Raw genomic sequence first — 18,955 nt, forward strand, 5'->3', positions numbered from 1 at the left:
GAACATGAATGTGACTGCTAGATAAGACCACTTACCATAGTTACCGAATTAGGTAAAATTCCCTTTAACCTTTGTTTTGTGCAAGATTAGTAGTTTACGATAGTCGATATAAATATATAAAAGTTGTTTTTCACCAGCGTTGCTAGATTTATTCCTTTAGTCTGGTATCTCTACCGGTAATTGTTCATATTCGTTTCCCTTTATTGTTTACAAACAGTCTTTATAGTGAACTTCTTGTGAGTGAAAATGCAGGATAATAAAACTATTTGAAACCAAAAGAGGAACTATTATTAACAAGGAGCTTATACAGTGTCCAAACGTTACAAAACTCCTCGTGGACATTAATGTGACTGCTAGATAAGATCGCTTAGTTACCGAATTAGGTAAACTTCCCTTTAAGTTTTTTTTTGTTTTTTTTGCAAGATTAGTAGTTACTATAGTCGATATAAATATATAAAAGTTGTTTTTCACCAGCGTTGCTAGATTTATTCCTTTAGTCTGCTATATCAGTACCGGTAATTGTTCATATTCGTTTCCCTTTATTGTTTACAAACAGTCTTTATAGTGAACTTCTTGTGAGTGAAAATGCAGGATAATAAAACTATTTATAATCAAAAGAGGAACTAGTATTAACAAGGAGCTTATACGCACGTGTTAGGATAGTTTAATATTTCCTTTATCTTCGGAGTTCAGACTTGATTCTTCAATTTCTTGTTTCATTGTACTAGTCATGTGATGAATAGACGCATCACATGCTGTTTTTACTTTAAGTAATATATTGTATCATTCCAAAAGATTCATACCCATGGCCAATATATTTCTACCAGACCATATTTCAACATCATCAATCGAAATATTATTTGCGTGTCGTCATGTCCTCTTTAAGGCCTACATATATATTTACTATTTGGACACCTTCTATAATAAACCCCGAATACTACGTTCAAATTTAGAGAGAAATAATATAAAGACGTAATAGATACATAGTACTTTAAGTTGTTTCGATGCTGTGACTTCAAAGACATTTTAAGACGAAGTGTTAATAGCTCTGAGGACTTCAGCTGTAGGATAGATTCATTACGCTATGCAAATTAGTGTAGTGCAGTGTAGTGCAGTATAGGGTAGAGAAGAGCCTCATGGCATGGCATGGTATGGCATGGCGTAGGATAGCATAGCATTGCATAGCATATCATATTATATCATAGCATAACATATCATACATAGCAAACCATAACATAGCAAACCATAACATAGCAAACCATAACATAGCATATATATACATAGCAAAGCGTAGCATATCATAGCATAGTAAAGAATAGCCTAGCCTAGCCGGGCCTGGCCTGGCCTAGCCGAGCCGAGCCCAGCACAGCCCAGCCCAGCCCAGCATAGCATAGCATAGCATAGCATAGCATAGCATAGCATAGCATAGCATATCATAGCATATACATTGCAAAGCGTAGGGTGGCGTGGCATGGTGCGGTACTGTACACTATAGTATATTGCTCTCGCTCATTTGCCGCGCATGCTCATTACAGCACCTATTTTGTTGAATCTGAAGATTTCTCCCTTATGTCATAAAACCACTATGACCCAGCCCATGATCTTCACTGTTTATTTATGAAATAACGAAGACAATCAATTCTTGGTCTATGGACTTAGTATTCATTCAGTGTGTATGTGATTAAAAAACTTGTAATTCTAAAGAACGGGAATTCACTCTTTGAGAGTATTCAGGAAGTGTTCAATCTATAGAGGAGTGAAAGTCACTCGTATCAAAGACATAATTCATATCAATCTAGCTCAAAACTAGTGAGTTATATACTGACAATGTAAGACTCAAATTTGTTAGAATTCACTTCAATTATCGAAAGAGCGAACATTGTTGACAATTTTAAAGAGTGAATTCTCCCTTTTAGAATTAAGATTTTACTAACGTAAATAGCACACGTCTCTGAGTGACAACTCTGACATAATCTCAATGGAATCTTTAAATAGTAATAATGAAACGAACAAATCAGATAACAATTTCAACGTTGCTAGAAATTTGTTGGAAAACTTGTTCTTCAGTTAGAATTTGCCCAAATGATTGCCTCGATCAATCTGAATGATTGTACCTGCCACTGGTGTTACAAGAATAATATAACAGTTTCTATCGTTCGAAGACTACCATAACTTATCCCAAATAACCACCACGTTGAGATGTAATCAACTTGTTCAGTCCGAAAAAAAAAAAATTTCTTTCGAAAACGCGTTCGTTTGAGCGGAATAGTGCATTAAACACTTTGTATTTTAACTAATTTTGATTCATTGACGTACAGTCATGTAACGTTACGAGCACCCTATAGAGCAGGAGATGCTCTAAGGCGTGGTCTAGTTTGATGTGTTAGCTAGCAGTTCACGGCTCATTCCGTGATATAGATCATTATCATTCCCGCTTGTACTCTTGTGATATTATTGTGAGAGAGAGTGCAACAAAACAAAAGCAAATTAGCACAAAACAAGCGGGGGTTGGGGGGGGGGGGGAGGGGGGTACTCAAAAGTCAACGTGGCGATTCAAACGAAAGAGTGAAGTGCATTCTGTTCTTTATAAAATGCTAAGAATTTCCTTGGCCAAACGGATAAAAATAAATTCTCAAAGCCGAAAAAATAATTTCACAAAGTGACATTGGTCGATCGATAAATAAGCAGGTAATCATTAAAAAAGAGGATGGATGAATGCTGAAATTTGATTTTCTATAAAAGAGGAGATTCTCAAGGTTTTTTTCAATCAATTCACGATTCGGGGAATTCTTTACCGTAAGCTAATCCAGACAGACCCATAGAGTACCTTCTGACGTCACAAATGAAGTTAAATCCTGTTTCGACGAAATTTCTTGACATTGGAGTGACATTGATTGTTTCTATTCAATTAAAGATATGCTAGACCACACAAACCTTCAGTGTGATCAGTGTTACCATGACATCGGCTAGAAGGTTAGAAAATGGTCACTCACAGCCAACCCTTTAACAAACTACATTTTACTGGTCCCTGGAAATCTCTTTTTTTGCCTCTCTGAAACATTTGATTGAATTCTCAATATCTGTAATTAATCTCCATGAAAGTACGGAACCTCTTCCAACTCTTTTATAATATGCTGAAATTCGATGACAGACTGGGGAACAGTTTGCCTTTACTATAGTCTGTTTGAGTTGAGTTGATTGAGTTGATTGTAATCCTTTTGTAACAGAACTTAGAGATGGACATTACTGTAATACATGAAAGCACAAAATGGCATTTTAATCCATCAAAATGTATCTAGAAACGATAAAGAGTGGCGTATAATTGGGAGGTTTTCAAACGAAACAATGTTTATTATGGTAAGATCTGGGGAACCCTTTTGCCCCAAGATGGATTAACTAAGACGTTTACTGATATTATAGAGACGGTTTTTGATGTAAATAATACGAGAAAGCGTGCTCAGTTTAGTTAATTAGCTTTTGTTCTTCAGTTTTTTTTCGTGGGTTTCTTCATACTACTTTTTTTTTCTAGAATTAGGAATACCTTTTCATAACTCATACATCGATATTTCAATTTTTTTGTTTTCATTGTTACGTGGGAGTATTCACTGGCCAGTACCTGGTGCATAAATATGTGTGTTTCGCTGTAGCTGCCACACACCTGGCGGTAACATACCTATAACACAGCTCAAGGAAAGTTTATGTTTTTATGACAGAAAAACATGAATTGTCACCAATTGTTTACCGTAATCGGAATAGGACAGAGTATTTAAAATGTAATTCCTTTGTTTGCAATAACATTATTAAAGATAAATGTGTTAGCTGAATTTAGATTGAACTGGCAATACATGACATAACATAAAGAGCAGTTAAACATTCCAAAGACATAATAAACATTTTGTTATATACTTGAATGAATTATGTGCAGAAATTATTGAAATATGATTATTATATGGCTTAGTAAGATGGCAACTTAACGCAAAATACATCATATACGAAAATGATATATCTTTACTTTGCCAAGGTAGGCTAAAATGAATTGTTTATGTAATGCATATACCTGAATATACATAAACACCTTTACAGTTCTCACAGACGTATCAAAATTACGCAGGTCATAAGAACTTATATGCATGGCCACGAAATGCTCCAAGTGTCGCTTTGTGGATTACATAGCTTTGATAGGCAGATCATACTCACCATTGACCTTCTACATGCATGTTGTAACATATACCCTTTTAATAGACATATAGTGATATCGAAGAATACCAACTTTTAACTGTACGTTGTCAGGAAACCTTATAAGTCCTCGAAAGTTTAATGACTTAGATTTGTAAGACCGGAAGGCCAAATTGTAAAATCTAGGTATCTGTTTTCAAGTAAGGGAAATTGTTAAATGATAAAACGAAGGATAGGTTCCTTGTAGAAATAAACGGTCCATTCACGGTTACGCTCAATAAAACCCCATCATGCATTGGGAAACGAACAATCGGTTGCTGTGATTGTAAGCAGTAATATTGGATGATGATTTGGCGATATGAAAGAACAGGAAATTTATTGTTCTTTTTTTTTTAACTTTGAAAATGGAAATAATAATCATAAAAAGTAACCTTTAGTTGTGTGTTTTATGTGACCTTTAGTAATAACATGCCGCAGTCTTTGAATGAGCTTAAACTTACTGGCTAAAAATGACCAACATTTACGTAATAACATTCTGTATTGACTATAGCCCGATACCTGCTTCATCGTTGCTGTGTGTTTTAAAATATACCTATTGAATTAAGTTTGATACAATTTAGAAACATTACATTACTGAAACCTAGTTTTAAATTAATGCACTTTCATGTAACTCCAATTGTAAATCTGTATGTCAAATAAAATGAAGACAAGTTTTGAAGATTTGCACAGTGTATAATGTATAATGTGATAAATAACACACCAAGTGATCTCCATTTTAATAAAGTTATACTAACGTATAGGAGAACAATTCCGAGTGACATCATGGGTCAGAATTAATTTGCTATTTAATTAATATATATCATGGGTCAGAATAAATTTTATGTTTAATAACTACATCATGGGTCAGAATATATTTAATATTTAATTATTATATAATTGGTCAGAATATATCTCTATTTAATAACTATACCATGGGTCAGAATATATTAAATATTTAATTACTAGATCCAAAAAGCATGAGATGAAAAAGGATTCTTGTAGGGTCATGTCTTGTTTTGATCATGTGAAGTCAGATATTACACAGGTTTAATAACAATACTTGAAACAGATCACTTTAATCGAACTGTATTGGCATTGTAGCTATTTTAGCATACAGGTTTTGTTCTATAGGAGCTTTGGAGGCATCAGTTTGATTTGATTTGACTTATTTTACATTAAAATACAAATACAATACACGATACAAGGTGTAGGGATAACACAGAACAGTCTGTCTAGCCGGCTTATGGCCACTGTGGTCCCTGTACATACAAAACAATATAACAATGTATAAAGAGAAACTACTACCCCTCCCCCCCCAAAAAAAAAAAAAAAAAAAAAAAAAAACTAAAACAGGCAAGACATTAACATGAGCTCATAGGATATATAAACTCCTCAGATTCGTCATTTATCAGCAAGTCCAACAAAATGTTTTGTGCTCCGTCTAAATGCTTCAAGATTAGTAGTGATTTGAAACTCCATAGGGAGAGATTTCCACAGCTTACTGGCAGAATAAAGAAAAGTAGACTACATGCCCATAACTAGGTCTATAAAACTGAGTTGTAAAAGAGTGTTCACTTCCTCTAGTTCAATAACTATAGGCAACACAGTCTCTTTAAATTGAATCGGGATTTTATCTGCTTGCCTTAGTGATATCTACGGAAAGTAAATGCCATTCAATCATTCCCGTGCCAGTTGGCAAAACCTTATCTTATTGTTGCTATTGTGGTAGGCCAGCCCTATGCGGAAGTTATCTTATTCTCTATGACCGTTTGCCAGTTATCCCAGTAGAAAGTGACCCAGTAACTTAGAATAATTGGAAGTAGTACCTTGACCGAAAAGAGCTTTCTGAAAGACACACAATGATATAGAAAAGGACAGAATTTGGCTTTGATGGTTCACTCGGAATCAAAGAAAAGTTTTCAGTACCGTTTATGGTCGGTTACAATTTTAATGTTTGATGCGGTTCTTGTGTTTTTTGTTATACATATAAATATATACCTCAATGGAATAATTTATCCGACAAAAAGTTATTTAAGTATGTCACAGTGCAGACTAGGTTGTATATACCTATATTATACCATTTTGATTTTCGCATTTTCCATGCGTTGATGCTTTACACTAGGACCATACCATTAATAGTGCACCCTAGAACCATACCTTAATAGTGCACAGTAGAACCATACCTTAATAGTGCACACTAGGAACATACCCTTAATAGTGCACACTGGGACCATATATCCTTAATAGTGCACGCTAGGACCATACCCTTAATAGTGCACACTAGGAACATACCCTTAATAGTGCACACTAGGAACATACCCTTAATAGTGCACACTAAGACCATACCCTTAATAATGCACACTAAGACCATATCCTTAATAGTGCACATTAGGAGCATACCTTAATAGTGCATATTATATGGACATACCTTTAATAGTGCACCCTATGACCATACCTTAATAGTGCACACTAGGAATATACCCTTAATAGTGCACACTAAGACCATACCATTAATAGTGCACACTAGGATTATACCTTAATAGTGCACGTATTGGACGAAAATCAATCTCACCCTTATGAAGAAGAACATTGGAATACAAGGAAGTTCACAACAATTAGAACATAATATAATTCTATATATATATAACGATGCATTTAAGTTAAATGTTGCCGTGTTCCCTTTGTCTAACTACACAGTGCTATACCGAAGTGCTTCACAAAGGAGTGTAGAATTACTCCTTTTGTTTTTAATGTATTACATTTATCATTATGCAATAGGTGATGACGGCGCTTTCCTTTTACTTTAGTCAAACGTTATCTTATTTTGTTTTCCTTGTTTTCCTTTCTGTTGAAGATAAATTACGTATGCTTATTTCATATTACTTGAATAGATTTGTTGCTCAAGTGCATTGTTTAATGTTTTAACTTTGTTATAATACAATCAAGAAAGTCTTCTAACATTGCCAAACATTGTGCAGCTGATATATTCTGAATTGGTTTGTTAGCGAGACATATCCCTGGTTAAAACACATCAGCTATGTATCATTCCAAGAAATAGGCTTTGGTTTAGTCAGAAATAGGTTATTATGAAACTAAAAGTTGTCTGGTAATGAGATTATTTTACCAAGGTCAAACAAACCGATTCGGAAAACTTGGTACTTATGGCTTAGATTAACGGAAGAGGTCAGCCTGAACACTTCCTGAATTTCAGAAAACAAATCTCATCTTAACAAAACAAAAAATATATCGAGTTAGACGCTTACATAACGGTAATACAGCTCAGAGTAAGTTTCGTCGGTGGAGAATTTCCGGGACAATATCCTAATTGTTCCACATTTCAAGCTTTGTTTATTTACGTTTTGTTCATTTTCGGTTAAGTGTTAATCTATTTTGAACTTTGCCTAGCTTTACGATTCCCTTGTTTTATACCACCCGCCCTCGCTGACTGACACTTGCCGCCCATCCATAGCCCATGGCCCACCTCCCTCCGGGACCCACCGCCACCCCAAGCCCCTCCCCCGCCCCCATTTATAGTAAAGTTTCAATTGACAGGCGTAGTTACTTCTGAAGAGTTTATAGATTAATCTGACACGGATTCGTAAACATAGAATGCAGCGACGAGGGTCTCTTACTGATTACGTTCCATTTAGGATGGTTTGTATTTCTATTACAGAGCATGAACTATTTAAGACGTGACTATACAAAATATAAACAGAGAAGCAATTAAGGTCTGTCAGCTATGAGGTTTAGTTCTGTGTCATACCTACGTAACATAACTTCGAAACAGCTTTTGACAGAATATAACCGACATAGGTCTACGTGTTAACGCATATTAATGATAACTCTGTTTATGCACACCACATCTTTATTTGAATATATCAACATTGTATTCGCTTTTTTTTTTTTAAATGGTGTCAATCAATGTGTGAGGTACTTCCTGTTCTCGCGATAATGAAAAGGCAAAAGAAAAAAACACCTTACCGGAAAGAAACACCTCACACGAAAGAACGAAACACCTTGAAGGGAAGATAAAAGATTTGATTAAGTTTCTTTACAATATTGCAAGTGTCGCGTTTAATAACATTCATCCACCTGCCGTTCCTTAATCGTAATCTAAGATTGAGAGGAAACGCAATGTTTGACAATAATATCCACAACAGATTATGGCAATGTGTCTATTCATAGCGCGAGAGCTTTTTGAAGAAAATAGAAACTCCAACTGAATAAAAAGATCGAACCGTATTTTTGGTTTAATATTGAGTATTTCAGTTACAATAATGAATATTCTAGCTTAACGAAATTTCTCTGAAAAGTTTTAGTGTATATATATAAGGCAGTATCACCAGGACCGAACTTATCATAAAAACATCGGTAATAATAAAAATGAATTAAAACGCAAGTACATAATGATTGATAATACTGCGCACAACTTCTTCGGTAGCCTTCCATCCATCCATCCGTCCATCCATCCATCCATCCATCCATCCATCCATCCATCCATCCATACTTTCTTAACATGATTGAAGACCCTGCATGCTAGTCACGATAAACATATGGAATTTTATTGTGCAATGCAGCAGTTACTTCGGAGTTAAATAATAGCAAATGGGTTATGCACTTTTAGAAATGAAACTATTATAATTATAAGTAACTTCACCCATTGAAGTCTTTATACCGATTACTTTACAAATCGACTTACACAGAATGTATATTATAACTAATTGTTTCATCGTACATTGTTTAGTCCTACACATTGAAAGTTATACGATAATTAGCCTCATTAACATTTCTGGATCGCCTTTTGTCTACTATAGAGGTAAAGTGATCTCATTTAATGGCTTTGATTGATAAAATCGATGTATATATAATAACAGTCACTGTGGGCACAACACAGAGAAAGCTACTAAACTAGATAAGAATTATTGTAAAATGTATATTCTTGTATTCAGCGGAGGCAATGACCTTTGACTACGTTATGACTTAATTTCGAGCGAGTCAGTAAAGTTTTGTATTTTTATGCGACCATTACTAATATACTAGTCTTCTAATATTGTTTTCAAAGAAAGCTAAAAAATAGGAACATGAAAGGCCAAAAATCAATATAACGCTAGAATTGATGAATTGAGAGGACAATCATTGTACTAACATCTTATAGAATAATCTACATACTTAAAGGCCTACATCAGTATATAAGGCGTCATATAAAAGGCGTGAGAAACTAGGTCACGAGGGGAAAATATAATTTTCTCTAAGTCGATTTCTTCTCATATTTAAAAGCAATGATTTAAAATCAATTGAAAGGACAGTGGAAATAGACACAGTAAGACACGAAAAATAAAACGTACACCCGAGACATAGATGATTACCTGTATCCTGTTAAAATATAAGCCTACTTTAAAGCACGTTCGAGCTAGTTGTTCCAGATTTTCATGAATGACATTAAGGTCTATATTTAGCATGTTTAATCGGATTTATAGTCTCCCTTTAAGTTTCAATACTGACTATATGGGACAATGTGCTTCAGAGTGTAAACATACGTATATTAATAACAAGTCAATGGGAATAGAAACTTATAACTAATTCGGTAGACTTCTATTAATATCACTGTTAATAACGCATTGCTTGGCAATTAAGAATGTTGTTTCGATTTCTCGACTATAAACAAACGAAGCTACACGAATATTTAAACATCTGCAGGCATGAAAGAAGAACACTTGAATTTGATTAAACTTGACAAAATGTATTATATAAATTTTCCGTTTATGTATATGAATTACTGATACGCTGAGTTTATCTGCCTTCAGGCTATACAGATTAACATGTGGGATGAGGTTTTACCCTTTCCGTTCGTAAACAACAGAATATACTACATGGTCGGTTTTTCATATAAGATATAAAATCATAGAGATTTTCAATACGTCGCTGTTATATATATAGGAAGGGTTAGTATGAAAGTTCATATGTTTGCTTCGTGATATTATTAAATAAGATATAAACTCATATAGATCTACAATACCTCGCTGTTATAGGTGGGGTTGAAATGAAACTTCATATGTTTGCTGCGTGATATTATTAAATAAGATATAAAATCATATAGATCTACAATACGTCGCTGTTACATGAAGGGTTAATATGAAACTTCAGATGTTTGTCTCGTGATATTATTAAATAAGATATAAAATCATATAGATCTACAATACCTCGCTGTTATAGGAAGGGTTAATATGAAACTGCAGATGTTTGCTTCGTGATATTATTAAATAAGATATAAAATCATATAAATCTACAATACGTCGCTGTTATAGGTGGGGTTGAAATGAAACTTCAGATGTTTGTTTCGTGATATTATTAAATAAGATATAAAATCATATAGATCTACAATACCTCGCTGTTATAGGAAGGGTTAATATGAAACTTCAGATGTTTGTTTCGTAATATTATTAAATAAGATATAAAATCATATAGATCTACAATACGTCGCTGTTACAGGAAGGGTTAATATGAAACTGCAGATGTTTGCTTCGTGATATTATTAAATAAGATATAAAATCATATAAATCTACAATACGTCGCTGTTATAGGTGGGGTTGAAATGAAACTTCAGATGTTTGTTTCGTGATATTATTAAATAAGATATAAAATCATATAGATCTACAATACCTCGCTGTTATAGGAAGGGTTAATATGAAACTTCAGATGTTAGTTTCGTGTTATTATTAAATAAGATATAAAATCATATAGATCTACAATACGTCGCTGTTACAGGAAGGGTTAATATGAAACTTCAGATGTTTGCTTCGTGATATTATTAAATAAGATATAAAATCATATAAATCTACAATACGTCGCTGTTATAGGTGGGGTTGAAATGAAACTTCATATGTTTGTTTCGTGATATTATTAAATAAGATATAAAATCATATAGATCTACAATACCTCGCTGTTATAGGAAGGGTTAATATGAAACTTCAGATGTTTGTTTCGTGATATTATTAAATAAGATATAAAATCATAATTTATTTTTATTAATTATTATTTTATTTTATTTAAATTGGGTATTATTAAGAAAGACGTACTTTCCTTCATGCATAATAGACAGGTATAGGGATCAATCCTTGAAATTGTAAGTGTTGTCTGATACGTGCAAACAACACACTCAGTTAGAGGTACATGCTAATGTCGTAAAGTATATATAGTGCAATTGAGTACCCAGAGACTGCACAAAGATCATTAAACGCTCCTAGGAATGAGTATCATATGGACAACAGATTTCCTGTTACTGCTGTCGTTAATGTAACCTTGTTTCCCGTTTCAACCATACTTAGAACAGAACCTTTCTTTATTTCTTGGAAGTATTTACTACAGTATGGTGTAATCTACAACTCCATAGTAATGATGAATGCGTACAAATATAGAAAGATTGATTTGACAGCCGTATTTTAATTGAAGACTCACCAATCCCAGTTATTGACTGCCTGAAGGTAAATCATCTGAATATAGGTTGTCGGTAAGAGTGGGTTGTGCCTCTATCCAGGTATGGGGATTATAGGGGAACTCGAAAGGAGAGCTTTTAAGTAGTCTCTTTACTCTAACGGGTCTCCGGGCGCCATGGTAACTAAGACATGATTGGTCTACCTGCTATAAAGTCAATTGTTCACTTTCCTTAATATGCTTTCTGTGTGTTCCTGACCAAAGTGGGCCTATGTGTGCAGCCAATGATTTGGTTGGGCGGCAGGGTGGGGTGTGGGAGGGAGGGGGTGTCTGCAGTTAAGTATAGTTTTGTAGTTCCAAACTTTATTTTTTTTCCCTACTAGGCCTACATAAGAGTGAATACCCTGTATTATTACAATGTAATCTAACATTACAGGATAAACCCTAGTTCCGTTCCTCTTGTATGGTCACTGCAAATACATTCTTCGGCATATTTGTTTTACTTTTCACAACCCTGGATGGTACTATTCCCAGTGACCTCAAGTATTATTTTATGGGGCATTGTGTTACACCGAGGTTTTGAGTTTGAATACTTCCTACCGGCTGTGTACAATAATGGCACAAGGCCTATATGCACAGGTGATGTTATAATATGAAAGAGAAATAACAATACCAATAGCATGTAAACTATGTACGGAGTAGCATAAAGGCCGCCCTGTTACTTAAAGATGCCTGTTGTGCTGACTTGCTAGATGGGATACAAGGAAACCAATGATGTTCCTAAAAAAACTTATAATGTGACCAAATTTGCAGCTGAATTTAAGAAATTAACTAACATTTTCTTGACGATTTGTCAATCATAGAACAAAATGATAAGTTTGGATATAACAGCGTAAAAACTCTTAATTCGAGGGGGGGGGGGGGGGATTTGGTTCATTCATTAATCTGCAAATATTTCATAGCATGGGCAGATAACTACACAATCTAAAACGAAGCATACAAAGTAGATATATAACAATATGCTGAATAGCTGGGATGCTCCTCCAATGTTACACCGATGATGACGATGATGATGATGTTGATGATGATGATGATGATGATGATGATGATGATGATGATGATGATGATGATGATGATGATGATGATGATGATGATGATGATGATGATGATGATGATGATGATGATGATGATGATGATGATGATGATGATGATGATGATGATGATGATGATGATGATGATGATGATGATGATGATGATGATGATGATGATGTTTATATAAATGTCTATCAACTTCATACAGACGAAGAAAACATATGGATACGCTATTTGTATTTCACACTCTGTAGTGTGGAGTAATCGTGTTCCGTGACGGTAAAATGTGTTACCTTGTTATAATATTATTTCCGAGAAACTAATAAAGGATGTGTTAGTTTACATAGTGCAACCTGTTTATTTGACCTGATTTGTGTCTTGGACATTCTATCGGTTTACGAAAAATTTAAATTAAAGTTTGTCCACATATCATTCTTTAGAAAGTGAAACTTGTTCAGCTGCCTACATGTAAACAAAAATCTCTCTCTATTTTGCTGATTTCCGTTTTATTGAATGACTATATTTTGTCTTCTAATCCTAACTAGTATAATTATAGTTTCATTAAAACTCAAAGAATGAAAGATAAGACAACCAGACATGTGATTAATCTGATCAAGGTAACTGTTTGGATTTCTCTTCCAAATTTCTCTTTCCTAAAAGATTATTTCAAACTTACAAAAAAATTAAGTTTGTAGTAAAGAGGCTAAGGTATACACACACTAACAATAGCTAGCTGCAGTGTAGTATGCGGGTATCTCGGATTCTAATGGTATAATATTAGTGTAAAATACATGTACCGTGTGTTTAATCCTACTTAATATTGTCCAGAGAGCTTAAAACTGAAGATCAGGTGATAAATTCTGTATCTAATTGACCATTGAAATATATCTTTGAACTGTGATTTCATCATTTAATAATAGTTACATGCATTAAAAAATTGAACGTCGGTGCTCCTAAAAGCGATACAATGAGTAAAATAATGTCGTTATAACATTTCTAAACTATGAGGGAAAATCATTCTGCCGGCTAAGTTTCATAACAGTATGAGATAGTTCCATAACGTAAAACATAGGACACTTACGTCGTACACAACACGCGAGTTTAACAACTTATGTAACCACTTTACTTGGGAAGACGTTGCCTAATTCATAGTTTTAGTTTAGGAAAGATTTTGATTAGATTTCCGATATTGTCAATGGATTAATTCGGCAGAAATTGTGCGCTGTAATCGCAGAGAAGACAAACTAATACCGTAATACACAATAACAAACCCTTAGGGATTAAGTACTCTAAATATTTCTCGCATTTGCTAAGCTGACAACGATTTTTATCAACATTTTTAAGTAGGCGTATAGGGTTTAATTTTTGCAAGGAATATATCGTGTTGAGTTGGTCATTTGTCGGCTTCTGCAGGCTAGGTTTCTTTAAGACTTCAGATTTGTTTTGCAGCTCCAGTCGTGTCAAAAATTGCAGTTATTTGATGAAGTTAAAACAACCGATAAGATCGTTTTTTTTTATTTTTCCTGTCATGACTATATTTCGCAAGCGGGAACGTGTCTTAATGGAAAGTAATTCATCAACGATTCCAGATTTTCTGGTGACGAAAATAACAAATGGCTGTCAAACAAGAAAAGACAAATATAGAGAAAATATAAATTGGAAGGAATTTAACACGACATTTAACGATTCAACTGCGGCAAGGTTTGTAAAAAACCATAGAACGTAATCAAATCAAAACTAAAGAAGAAAACATGAAAGAACATACAAATTAATCAAATTAAGAGTACTTTATGTTAAAAAAAAACACGAGATATTTCCATAGTGTGAATAATACATGTAGGAACTGTAGTGCGAGTACAACAGCATAAAACACGAGCACAACATATAAAGCTCTAATTGGTATAAGTACAAGCGGGAGTAGTATTACGTCTACTTAGTACAACAGCATGAACACGAGTACAACATATACAATTATACTTGGTTAGTACAACAGCATGGACACGAGTACAGCATATAAAATTCTAGTTGGTACAAGTACAAGCGCGAGTAGGATTACGACTACTATAGATAATCCATTACCAATGCATTTAGTACTAAACCCCACGACGATGAGTACAACCATGTTAAGTACTCATACTATAAGATACACGTACCAGTAGGATACGGACTCAGTGCAAGAGTGATACATATTATATCTAGTTTAGGACTCGACCTATACGTGTAACGCTTTGACCTTTACAATTCTCAGGAATGTCTGTCTTAAACCCGTATACTAAAGGATTTAATAGCCTTAGCAACCTTTTACATTTTATGACGCGCCTAACCACAAGTAAAACATATTATATATGCACCAATAACGTCTAATTCTTGATAAATGTATAAATACGTAAGCTGGTTTCCCTTACATACACTTCATAGAGTTTAAGTGTTAATATCCATGAAATATATTACCAAAAAGGCAATGTAGGAGGAAGGAAGTATGACCGTTTTGTAACGGGGAATGCATGTACTACAATTGATTATATAGTAACATATTGAGCAATGTAGGCGTTCATTTCAGTCTTGTGAACGAGCTATATACACCTTCCGTGATTGGCTGGATTTTGTGATCGCCGAGCGGTTTTTGATTTATTCTTTGCATTATTAAATTTGGAGTCATCTTTTATCTCAAGAAATTATTATATTCCTGCACAAAAGGACGGACAGACGGATAAACGGAGGGAACGTATACAAACAGGTTAATATCATTTACGTCCGTTTTACCTATAATTATAAATGATTTAGTGTATTTCTATACACACATATCTAGTTTTCTATTACATGACCTGTTGCCTTGGATTTCCGACTGGTAGTAAATTTATCAGACCAAACAGGTATTACATATTTTTGTTTATTATTATTAAGTTTGGATTCAGGTAAATGGATCCACTGAATTCATTTCACAATACTATCAATATTAACATTTATTGATGTTTGATCTGATTCATTTCCCCGAAACCACTCCACTGAACACGTCAACTAATTGCTTCGTTGTAAAAATACATATAACAAAGAATGCATATAAAGAAGTGCTTATTTTAAAGGGGTTGATAAACAAAATGGTAATCGCAGGCTATTTGTGAATCAAAACGACGTAAGTGTTCGCTTTTAATAAGACATGACAGGACAGAAAAAATAAATCAAATATGAAAAAAATACTGCAAATGACCAATCGTTGATTGTATAACTCTTGTAACCTGGTACTCGTGGTACACCGGTACTCGCGGTACACTTGGTAATCCTGGTACCCTCGGTAATCCTATTACTCTTGGTACACTTGGTATACTCCTGGTAATCCTACTACTCCTAGTGGTACTCATACTAGGTATCGTTATTGACTTACTATGACGTCATCAACACAGTAGTTCGTAAGTTTTCTTGATTGATTACGTCAAAGAAAGTTACGCCTTGGCTAACAATATAATTAGTTAAAATATTTAACGTACCAAACTGTAATAATTAAGACATATTTTAAAATTTAGCTTTGATCCAATTTGTGTGGGCATTGCGCATGTCACTTGACATTATACCGTATAGTAAACGGCTAGGATACATACTATACAGTCTGATAATATGCAATAGGTGCTGGCACAGCATAGTTAACTTATAACGTTCAATGACTTGTTTCTTTTTTTTCACTCATACATGTTACCCTATGTCCGTGTACACTGGTACTAAATCTACAGGATTGACTTAGAGTTATATTAACGGACATACCACAATAGCGAATAAAATCTATTTTTAGACTAAAGGTTGGTTATAGCTTGATGAATGTTGTTGTCTGAACAAATACACCCGTACAGCAATTGTGCAGGTTACGATTTTCGTATCCAAATACACCTGAACGTGTTTTATTAGACGTTTCACAAGAACGGCAAGAATTACTGCCAGAATTATTCATTGGAGTTAAACAATATATAATATTACCTCTTACGACATTTCAGTTGCCAATGGCAACACCAGGAATGTCTATGGAAATATTTGGGAATGTCTATGACATCGTCATAATGTAACTATCAAATCATAAGTACTTTAAGAACACGTAATACCGATTGTTATTCACCTACGCGTTTAACCCGAATCGAAACTAGTAATACGGACGCGTTGATTGGTCAATTCTTGAATTATTCGTTTATTAGGTATTAGGTAACATGCAGTAACCATAGTTACTTTTGCCCTTTTGAGTGATAGAGAACAATGAGTAATCACAACCGGGATGGAGGGCTTATAACGTCCTGGTATACTTCCTTTAGACTAGTCGATTTAAAGTAAACAGCCTGTATGGTGAGCTAAGATTGAGGATACGCCTTCTCTTGCTGTAAAGTACCATTTATACACAATTATTAGGAATAATATGCTTTTTAAGAACTGCAGAAATATATTCCGCAATGCTTACAGGTCGATTCGGTAAGAAAACTCACTCTACGATATGAATTGTTTTAATGTATTGCTTAAATGTAGGTATCACTTTTGCGAAAATAATATAAAACTGTGTTGTTCGGTGGAGTTGTGATACATCGTGGCCTCTTTGAAATACAAAGTAAGTAATTCCTTTTTCGAGTGCCATATATAAAATCAGTATATAACTAGAAGTACGTTATGCCATTGTCTATTTGTTCTTTAAGGTAATATAAAACAATGCTCAATCCAGATTAGTATTTCGATATAGATATAGTTGTACGGAAACAGTGGAGGGGAATGGGGTCAGAGGAGCCTCTACCGGGGCCAGTTGGAAATTTAGAAACAGGATCATGTATGTTTGTAATAGGCAAGGGAAATAAAGATCCCTTTTTTCGTTTCATATTCCTCATAATACGTCGGAGTTTCGTCTGATATAAACTAGTCAACATTTCCAATGTCCTGTCAAGGCCACCGTAGCATTTACAATATTAATTTCTTCTGGTGGAACCACCGTTGTTCTGCCCCTCCCCCCCCCCCACCCTCTTCCAATCAACGGTTTGATATACTCCACTGGTAGATACTGCGGGTAGTTACAATCTTTCCACATTTCTCCTTTTGTAATAAGTACCTTAATTAATTCATATCGTCTTATATGTCCTTATTAATGATTCTAACGTTACCGACTTGAATAACTTTGGAATTAGTCTATATGTTATTAATAATGTTGTTAGATGAAAGGTTCGAGAACATTTCCTGCATTATCTCACGTTTATTGTTCGTTCTATTGAACATATACTATAAGATTGACTACCGTTCTATCCAATCACACTTAGTAAACCTTTTTAATGGTAAGCGTATATTTTTCAAAGCATTTGTTGAATGGTGTTCGTCTGTACATAGCTTCTAATATCAAGTTAAACGGGCTATCTACTCCAACCTTTCCTCTCTGGAGACTATAGTCATGGACAATTACCCGCAAGGCTTTTCCGAGTAACCCTAAATATACTGTAACATATTCCCATGACTATTTCGATCGCTATCGACTTTATGATACGTAAAAGAGAAAGATTCTGTTTCTTCAATTGGAGAAAACAGTGCCTCTGTGTAAGTTGATAAACCTTGCTACAAATGTAAAGAGATATATTCCTTTTTTATTAGTACTATGCTGTTTTTGGTTTTCTCTTTGAATATGTCATGGTATTGATTATATAAAAGCCGTTTAAAACGATTTGATATCACATTATCACATTAAGTTTATCACTCGTAATGTGAGCCTATAAGGGAAGGTTTTGTTAAATTTCAACTGACTAGATTATTGACTGCTTTGGTAGTCAGTATTTTTAGAGGTGACTGTTTATATATATATATATATATATATGTGTGTGTGTGTGTGTGTATATATATATATATATATAGATATAGATATACATTTACATATTATTCTGTGTTTAATGCTTTTTGTCAGTCAATAGATTGACTCTAAAGTTACTAAGTTCTGTCTAATGTTGTAGAAGAATACAAAGTATAATTCACTAGCTTTATGAACAAGTCCTCGTTATCTTCCCCATCATTATGTTAAAGGTGTCAGTCGGTGTCTTACCTAGAATAGTTGGCACCCAGGCGGATCCTTCCTTTGTCACCAAGTGCAGGAGATGCCGTCCTATGGGAGTGGTCAAAGGGGAGGGGTTGAGAAAGTTTTATTTATGTAAGGTGGCATAGCTGCAAAATGGTGCTATCTTTGGCAAAGCTTTGTACTGATTATATGTTTGGAAAGTCT

At 34.3% G+C, this 18,955-nt stretch overlaps 1 protein-coding gene across 6 annotated transcripts in view; it reads left to right on the forward strand.

Annotated features, from left to right (window-relative positions):
* Window positions 1-18,955, forward strand: part of LOC139976791 (melatonin receptor type 1B-A-like) — a 73,834-nt gene that overhangs the window by 14,523 nt on the left and 40,356 nt on the right. Inside the window, exon 1 of one of the 6 annotated variants that reach the window (XM_071985569.1) lies at window positions 15,245-15,475. The exons of 3 other annotated variants lie outside the window; for them this stretch is intronic. The gene's annotated coding sequence lies outside the window, so the exon portion shown is untranslated. Of the gene's footprint in view, window positions 1-15,244; window positions 15,476-16,959; window positions 17,318-18,955 lie in introns of those variants that run through there. 2 more of the 6 variants (XM_071985571.1, XM_071985570.1) reach the window with 2 other exon arrangements.

Source organism: Apostichopus japonicus, chromosome 12, assembly GCF_037975245.1.
Source record: "Apostichopus japonicus isolate 1M-3 chromosome 12, ASM3797524v1, whole genome shotgun sequence".
Classification (NCBI taxonomy): Eukaryota; Metazoa; Echinodermata; class Holothuroidea; order Aspidochirotida; family Stichopodidae; genus Apostichopus; species Apostichopus japonicus.